Raw genomic sequence first — 7,955 nt, forward strand, 5'->3', positions numbered from 1 at the left:
GCTGGGGGATGAATTCTTAAAAGGAGGTTGAACAGGTTGAAAGTGTCACCTGAGCCCTACACTTGTAAGGAGAAGTTAAATTAGCTGAAGTTGTCCAAACCTCAGCAAATCCCTCTCCCTGTTGCCTGCGCTGCAGTCTCAGCTGTACCCAGCTCAGGCAGAGGCTTGAGGGCAAGAGTTGTGAGCAAAGCAGGGCTGGAGACAAGCAGAGTGCTGGGTTTCCTCCTCTGTAAGCAGTTGGGGACTGGATATATTGGAGACCGTATATATTATCCCTGGACAGTTTGTCCCTTGGAAAAATGAATTGCCATTTCCCATTCCAACTGCATTCCCAATGCCTCTGGGAGGAACAGACCCCCTGCCTTTCTGCACCAACTGGTATTATATATTTAATATAACCCTCTTTGAGAAGCAATCCTCAAACCAGGGTGTGCATGCTATCTTCTGGAGGTGGTGGGGTAAGGAAAGCCCAGCCTAATGATTTTCCCACACAGCACTCTGCTCTCACCCCTGCAGCAAACCCAGAGCCAAAATCAGCTCCCTGGAGAGCAGCCTTATCCCCAAACCAGCCAGGGCATGCAGAGCTTGCACCAAAGAATCTATGCTGGGAGTGTGGACCACAGGATGACACCGGAAGTCAAAGGATCATGAAGGTCCATGAACTCCAGGCCATGGCAGCATCCCCTCAATGCTGCAGACCTGCAACGGCAGGTCCCTCCTGTGAGAAGGATGTTGAGCTGAGCCACAAGGGTCTGAGAGCCCCTGCAGCTTCCCTCCTGCCAGCCCCAACTGAAAAACACAACTAGGATGAAAGGCAAAAGGGACAAATGCTGAGCTTCCCCTCCTGGAGCACCTACAGGAGTGGAATCATAGAATCATTCTGGTTGAAAGAGACACTCAGGATCATCAAGTCCAACCACTAACCTAACACTGTCACTAAACCATGTCTCTAAGAGCCTCATCTACGCATCTTTTAAACACCTCCAGGGATGGTGACTCCACCGCTTCCCTGGGCAGCCTGTTCCAATGCCTGACAACCCTTTCCATGAAGAAATTTTTCCTAATATTCAATCTAAACCTCCCCTGGCACAACTTGAGGCCACTTCCTCTCATCCTATCACTTGCTACTCGGGACAAGAGACCAACCCCCTCCACACTACAACCTCCTTTCAGGTAGTTGTAGACAGTGATAAGGTCTCCCCTCAGTCTCCTTTTCTCCAGGTTGAACAGCCCCAGTTCCCTCAGCTGCTCCTCATCAGACTTGTGCTCCAGACCCCTCACCAGCTTTGTTGCCCTTCTCTGAACTCTCTCCAGCACCTCAATGTCTTTCTTGTAGTGAAGGGCCCAAAGCTGAACACGGGATTTGAGGTGGGATCTCACCAGTGCTGAGTACAGGGGACGATCACTTCCGTAGTCCTGCTGGCCACACTATTCCTGATATAAGCCAGGATGCTGTTGGCCCTTTTGGGCACCTGGCCACACTGCTGGCCCATGTTCAGCTGCTGTTGACCAACACCCCCAGATTCTTTTCTACCAGGAAGCAAGAGCAGAGGCACAATGGAGCCCAGGCTGATGGGTTTTGCAGTTTTGGGGCCAGAAGTGAGCATGGGGCCTGATGCCCAAACCCTCTTTCCCGTGCCTGGAAGCTGCCTGGATCTGCCAGGAAGGGAGGGCTTATGGTGCCCAATCACCATTTGCACAGGACACCAACCTCTTCACACGGGTGATGTTTTGAACACCAGTTTGTGACTCAGTGAGAGTTTAAAGTTCTCGGTACCTCCAGCTGTCTCGGTGCATCGCCTGCACTTTCCCCTAGAAGAACCTTTGGCTTTTGAAGCCATGCCCAAATATATAACTTGAGCACAGGGAGCCCAAGCTCCTCCTTGCTGCCCCTGGGATGTCCTGAGCTCACCTTGGGGTAAGGATCCTTTCTCCACCTGAGGGTGTTTTCTTTCTCCCCAGAGAGCTGGCACATGTGCTGGCAAAGCCAAGAGGGGACCGTTCCTAAGGAAGACTTGGGCGCAGGGGAATTGGCACGCCACTATTTTCATCCCGGGGCGAACAGGTGGGAAGGGTTTTTGGTGGCTGTCAAGTGGGGTCAGTTTGAAGCAATGACCAACAGGTGACAATTCAGAGTGCTGCTGGTGGCCCTCCGGGCGAACCTGTCCCCTCCCCACCACACAGCCAGACATGGTCACAATGCTCTTCGCCATGGGCCACCTGACACAGAGATTTATCCCACAGGGAAGGCATATCTTTTTTCACACAAGTGACAATGTGAACAATGAGGATGAGGGCATGGAATCTTTCTATGCCCAAATTAGCACTTTCACAATCACACTTGTTATAGATTTTACCAGTAACAGCTTGAATAATGTTGGAGAGTTTCTTTCGAGGAGGAACTTGTAGAAAAAAACCTGCCAGGTCCACAAGGGTCAAGTGTTTTCCATTGGCAGGAACTGCATTACCATCGTGAAAATATGAAATTACACCACTATGAAGAAGCCCTTTAACTGCCTTCTCCTTTTTGAAAGTATTTTCTCATGTTGCTATTTTTACAAAAATAATGCTGCCTGCTCTCTTCTGACCACCAGATGGCTGTGGTGCCCTAGCCTGAGCTCCGTCAACCACAGAGGACAGCCTCTTGCTTGGCAGTGGCTTGCTTAGCAGGCTAAGCAACCACTGGAAACAAAACAAAACAAACCAAAACAAACCAAAACAAAGGTTTTCGTTATTCTAAGAATTATGCTGCAAGCAGTAGCCCAGCATGGATGCACACAGCAACCGCTCCAGAGCACACGTTCGGGCATTGCGACTGCACGGGGACCGGGAAAGGAGCGCTTGTGCCGTGTCTGAGCATCCCTTAATAACCACACTGGGAATAGGATCCTGACCTGGATGGATATTTTGCATGACCCAGAACAGTTGTTTCTATGTAAGCTGAAGAAAGGCATGACTTCCTTGTACTGGGTCAGAGTTGCTCCACATCCACGAAAATCAAGTACATGCTAAAAGTTAATGAGAATTTCCATGATGTTTGGGTTGCGTGGTTCTTGGCACACCAATCATATGCATAAAGGCAAAAAAACCCCAAGCTTCTCTTTTACCTACTACTAACTTCCAAATAGTATATGATTTTTTATTTTTTAAAGAGCAGTTAACAAAAATATTGCCTTATTTCCCACAACATCATTCTCACAAATCATCACAGAAGTACCCCGTGCTAGTACACTGGGAAGGCTGTTCTCCATCCCACAGGACTTTCGTGTTGCTCTGCCCTGTCAAAACTTCCTCAAATCTTGTCGTGGGTAAAGAAATTCTCCCTTCCTTCACAAAATGAGAATAAAGCCACTTCTTCTTGCCTTCAGATCACTGTTAGTGGTGCTGCTTATGGCAGACGGAGATACTGGGAAGGCACATATGTTGGGGACCCGGTGGGTAGCAGAGAGGGGGTTGTGAGGAAGGAAAACATTTCTGTAGGTGACTCATCTTATCTGTATGGGGGTTTAAGCAAATGGAAACACAAGAAGAGAGGAAAGAGACAAAAAAGAGAGGAGGACAGGAAAATGTGGAAACATATGAGAGGAAAAGTAGGTGCTGCAATGCTTGGGAGCAAGGAAATGAAGGTGGCCGATGGTCACTGGTGCAACACAAGGAGTTGCACTGGCAGCCAGTTTAGGGTTTTTTTTCTGTTTCTCCTGACCATACTTCCACAAACCATGCAGACAGAGGTGACTTCTTGCACCAGGGTGATGCCAAGGTGTTTGGTAGCCCTGAGAAGATTTCTCTTTCGTTGACTTGCCTGATCTCCCCTGGCTTTTAGGGCACCCAGAGCATCCATTCCACTTGGCGTCCAGCAGCTCCAACACGTGTTGGGTGAACAAGCGTCCCTGTTGCTTTGTGTCAGTGACCTGAGCAAGGGGACGGGGACTCAGGGGCATGGGCGTACATGCAAAATCTCACTGTTCCCTATCCGCCCTTGTCCTTGCAAAATCCCCTGTGTGTGTCAGGGTGCAGGGGAACTGCAGCAGGTTCAGACTGCACAAGCAGGCAGATTCGCTTCCGCCTCCCTGCAGGGTCAGAGGGATGGAAGTGGGTGAGGGGGGACAGGATTGCTCCCCAGGAGCAGGAGAAGTTTGCTGCAGCACCATTTCCAGCAGTGTTTCTGCAGGGCTGGACCTTGGCCCTTGCCAGGAGCCCCTGGTCAGGGGGCGAGGGGGTGTTTTGCTCTGCAACAGCAAGGCTGGGGGCTCTTCTCTGGGAGGATCAGTAATTCCCTCCTGGCACATGTGCCAGTCTCCAGGAGCTGTGTTTTCCTGATTGATCTCGGCAGAAAAGCGTGGATCAGGTACAAGGTGAATTTGACAGTGGGGTAAGGCAAGGACACGGCTTTCCTGCAGCTTTAGGAGAGGCTCTTTCAGCAGTACAGAGCGGCAGGAAAATCTGTTTAGAAAAATCGCCACAAGGCACTTCAGTGCTATTTTTAGCTCCTTGACCAAAAATAAAGGGCCTTAAAAAACAGACCAGTCTCAGTGGGACATAGGTGCCAATTTCTCTGAGCTCCTTTGCACAATTTTGGTCCAAATAGGAAAAAAAAAAACAAAAAAGGCCAGGTTGTGTGTGATTTGCTGCCAGCAGTGCCCATCTGCCTGCCCGCGCTGACACCTTTTGTGCAGCAATTCATACCATCGACCACCAGCTCCATCAGAGCGATAGGGGGTGGCTCACCCTCTGCCAAGCACCTTTGGTCCCTTTCGCTTCTGCCAAACCAAACCCAGCAGCTGAACACTTTAATTCAAATTCCACATTCCACGTCTGCCTGGTGCTCTTGTTAATCATTATTTCATTCAAGAGCCGCAGCCACAGCCCTGAGGTCCTCCTGTGCCAGGCACTGCTCAAGGGAAGGGGGTCTTGGCCACACAGAGCCGACAGACCTGGCTCCCCTGTGCCAGGCATGCTAGAGAAGACCTCCCCAAAAAGGGGGATGTTCCTGCTCTTTTGCACTAGCTGCTGTGGTCCATAAGCACTGTGGTGCACAGGGATCTCTAATGTTGAGCCCCCTAAATTAATGGCTTTGAAGAAATATCTGCCCATGATGACCCCTCTTTGTCTTATTCCTTCTCATTAGCAGGTAGTGTCATGCTTTAAAAACAAATAGAAGCTCGGTGGGTTAAACATAGACCTGTCTGCCTGTCCTGGAGTGACCTTTGATAATGAGTTACAAAAAGGGAGGGGGAAGGGGAGACACAGGCTGTATCACAGACAACTTGTATGGCCTTGGGCAAGTCACTTAAATTCCATGCCCCACATGCCAATCTCTAAATTAAACTCTTTCCCACACCCTGTATCTCCCGGGTTTGGTGTTTTCTACCAGCACAGGTGAAGCTGGGTGCCCCCCCAGCACCCCAGAGAACAGTGTTTCCACACCCCTATTCCCTCCATATGGAGCAGGGACCATCCTGCTCTCAGGGCAGATGGCCACAGTGCCCTCCGTGTCCCCAGGTCAGTGAGGTGTGCAGACTGGTGGCCAGGGACACCAGATTTCCTGACCTTTCTGCCCTTTCCTGCCCCCCCGTGCAGCTGCAGAGCACTGGGAAGCACAGCTGGAGTGGGGGGAGCGTTTTGCTGCTGCCGGCGATGCTGCACGTCCCACCGGGACTCCCACCTCTTGCATGAGCCCCCAAACCCCGCAGTCCGCCTCCCACTAATGCTGACTCGCCCTTTTCCCAGCGTGGGCGTCCTGCTGAGTCAGGGTCACGCCGGGTTGCCCAGTATTGCTGAGTAAAGGTTTCAGGCTGTGGCGGAGGGGCTGTTTTGCTGAGTCATGGTGGAGCAGGGGCCATGTGAGGATGTTTGTTAAAGGGGCAGTTTCCTTTGCGCCTCCCTGAGATTGCAGCTGCTGCTCTTGGCCCCGGTTCCACTTCTCGGGACAATCGGAGAAATATCCAGAAACAGCCCCGGCTGCTCACAGCCCACCGACTGCCCAGCGCCCTGCAGGAGGGGGACACGCGTCTCCCGTACTCCAGGGACAGGCAACCATGCAGAGGTGGTTTGGAAACCTTGGGCGGGGGGGTCTGGGTCTCACTCTCTTTGCAAAACTTGGTTTCCAGCCCCATTTCCTCCCCTCCCCTTAGAAACAGGTGTGAGCTGTGGCGCAAGGTCCTCCCTGTTGCATGTGTGGGATTTCCAAATCCAGATTTTCACAGTTTGTCCTGTCTCGCAGTCAGGGCACACTTTGTTTTACACAGTTGTAGCACCGAAACAAAGGAGGTAGCACAGACTGAAGCAGTTGCACAAATGGGATTTTTATTTGCTAACTCCACCCTGTTCCCTCTCACATGTGCCTTTTGCTCCTAAGGCAGAGCCCCAGCAGGTCACAGGGTCTGTCCCCATCAGCATCGAGACTCTGAGCATCGTGGTGGGCTCTACGCACTCTCCCCCAAAAATTCAGCCCAGTGTACCTGTAACCTGGAGACCTGCTTCACGCTTTAGGTCGCTGCCTGACCCTGGGTCTCTGGTCACAGAACAGGCACGTACCTTGCAGGGTGCTTGTTCCGTTCTCCCTCCTCCTTCCTGCTCTATTCCCAGCCAGCCCAGAGCTCTCTCCTTGCTCACAGCCATGTGCTGGAGACACCCATGCACTGCAGCATCTATATATCCATACATGTATAAAAAATATGTATTGTAATCTGCACATCCTGGTTTTGTCATGCTGGTTCATTTATGCCCAAGAAATCTGCCTGCACTTCTGTCTCCCACAGAGTCGGTCTCTGGGGTTCCCACGTGGGGGTTTGCCCAGTGCAGCCATGTCCATCTATAGGGCCCTACCAAAGGTACCAGTGAGGCCAATACAAATGACACCAGCAGCGCCTGTGCTCCCCAGGGGGATTTCCAGTGTGTTTCAGTCCCAAACTCCCTTTTTCCTCCTGTATCTTTAATCTGGTTTGGATTGTTCAATGCTGACGGCAGTGAGCACAATCTGTGCTGCTCAAGCCAGGCTGGGCCAAACAATCTCCCTTTGCTAAACATGAATTAACCCGCAGCACATCCCCCTACACTCCAGCACTGACTCCCTTCTTCAGCAAGTCATGTTAAGCCATTATCGCAACTTCTTTGTTGTCCGATGGTTTTGTTGGTTTGGGTTTTTTTTCCTCCTACCATTACTCAGCCATTCCTGGTTACTGAGTCAGCTTTCCATGTGCAAAACAGGCAGCTGCATTTTGCTGTGTCACGATCTGAGAGAGCCCATTAACCCCTCTGAGGCAGTGAAGGAAGGCTGGCTTTCACCGAGACGTGCCTTCCCTCCCAGCTAAACCAAGCTGAGCAGAGCCGAGCTGCCGGGAGCTGCATGCTGGAGCCCAGCGTGCAACAGCGGTTTCCCACACGGGTTTAAGTGAGCTGGCTTAGCACTCTGTAACTGCCTGTGTAACTAGGTGTTTCTAGCTCTAGATTTATTGGTAGAACATGCTGTTAAGTTTATAAAGAGGATAAAATCCCCCACTTCCCTACCTGTGATGAAAACACCAGCCCCTTGATTACTTTCTGTTGTTTTTAACCATTTATCTACACAATGTCTTGATGAAGCATTTTCTCGGGGGCTGGGCTGTGCAGACAGAGGCTTTTAAGCCCAGCAGAAACTATTACAAATATCTCGCCTGAGGCTACTTGATTCATTTTTGCTAGAAATCTCCCAGGCAGTTTCACTGGGGCCCATGCACATCGCCCTCACAGTGAGCAGCTCTGGAACCACCTGGCTGCTGCTTGCTAGAAGAGCAAGAGACAATAGACTTCTGGCAGGCACAATGGAGACCACAGATCTGACACTTTGATGTGGTCCAAGAAAAATCTCACAGTGACCTAGATGCGGGCTGGCCTCGCTTTCCAGTAGCCCACCATGCCCAGAGTGAGTTGCTCTGAGGGCCAGTTTGTTCTTTCTGCTAAAAGCACACACCTCC

Source organism: Patagioenas fasciata, chromosome 1 (assembly GCF_037038585.1).
Source record: "Patagioenas fasciata isolate bPatFas1 chromosome 1, bPatFas1.hap1, whole genome shotgun sequence".
NCBI classification, from domain to species: Eukaryota; Metazoa; Chordata; class Aves; order Columbiformes; family Columbidae; genus Patagioenas; species Patagioenas fasciata.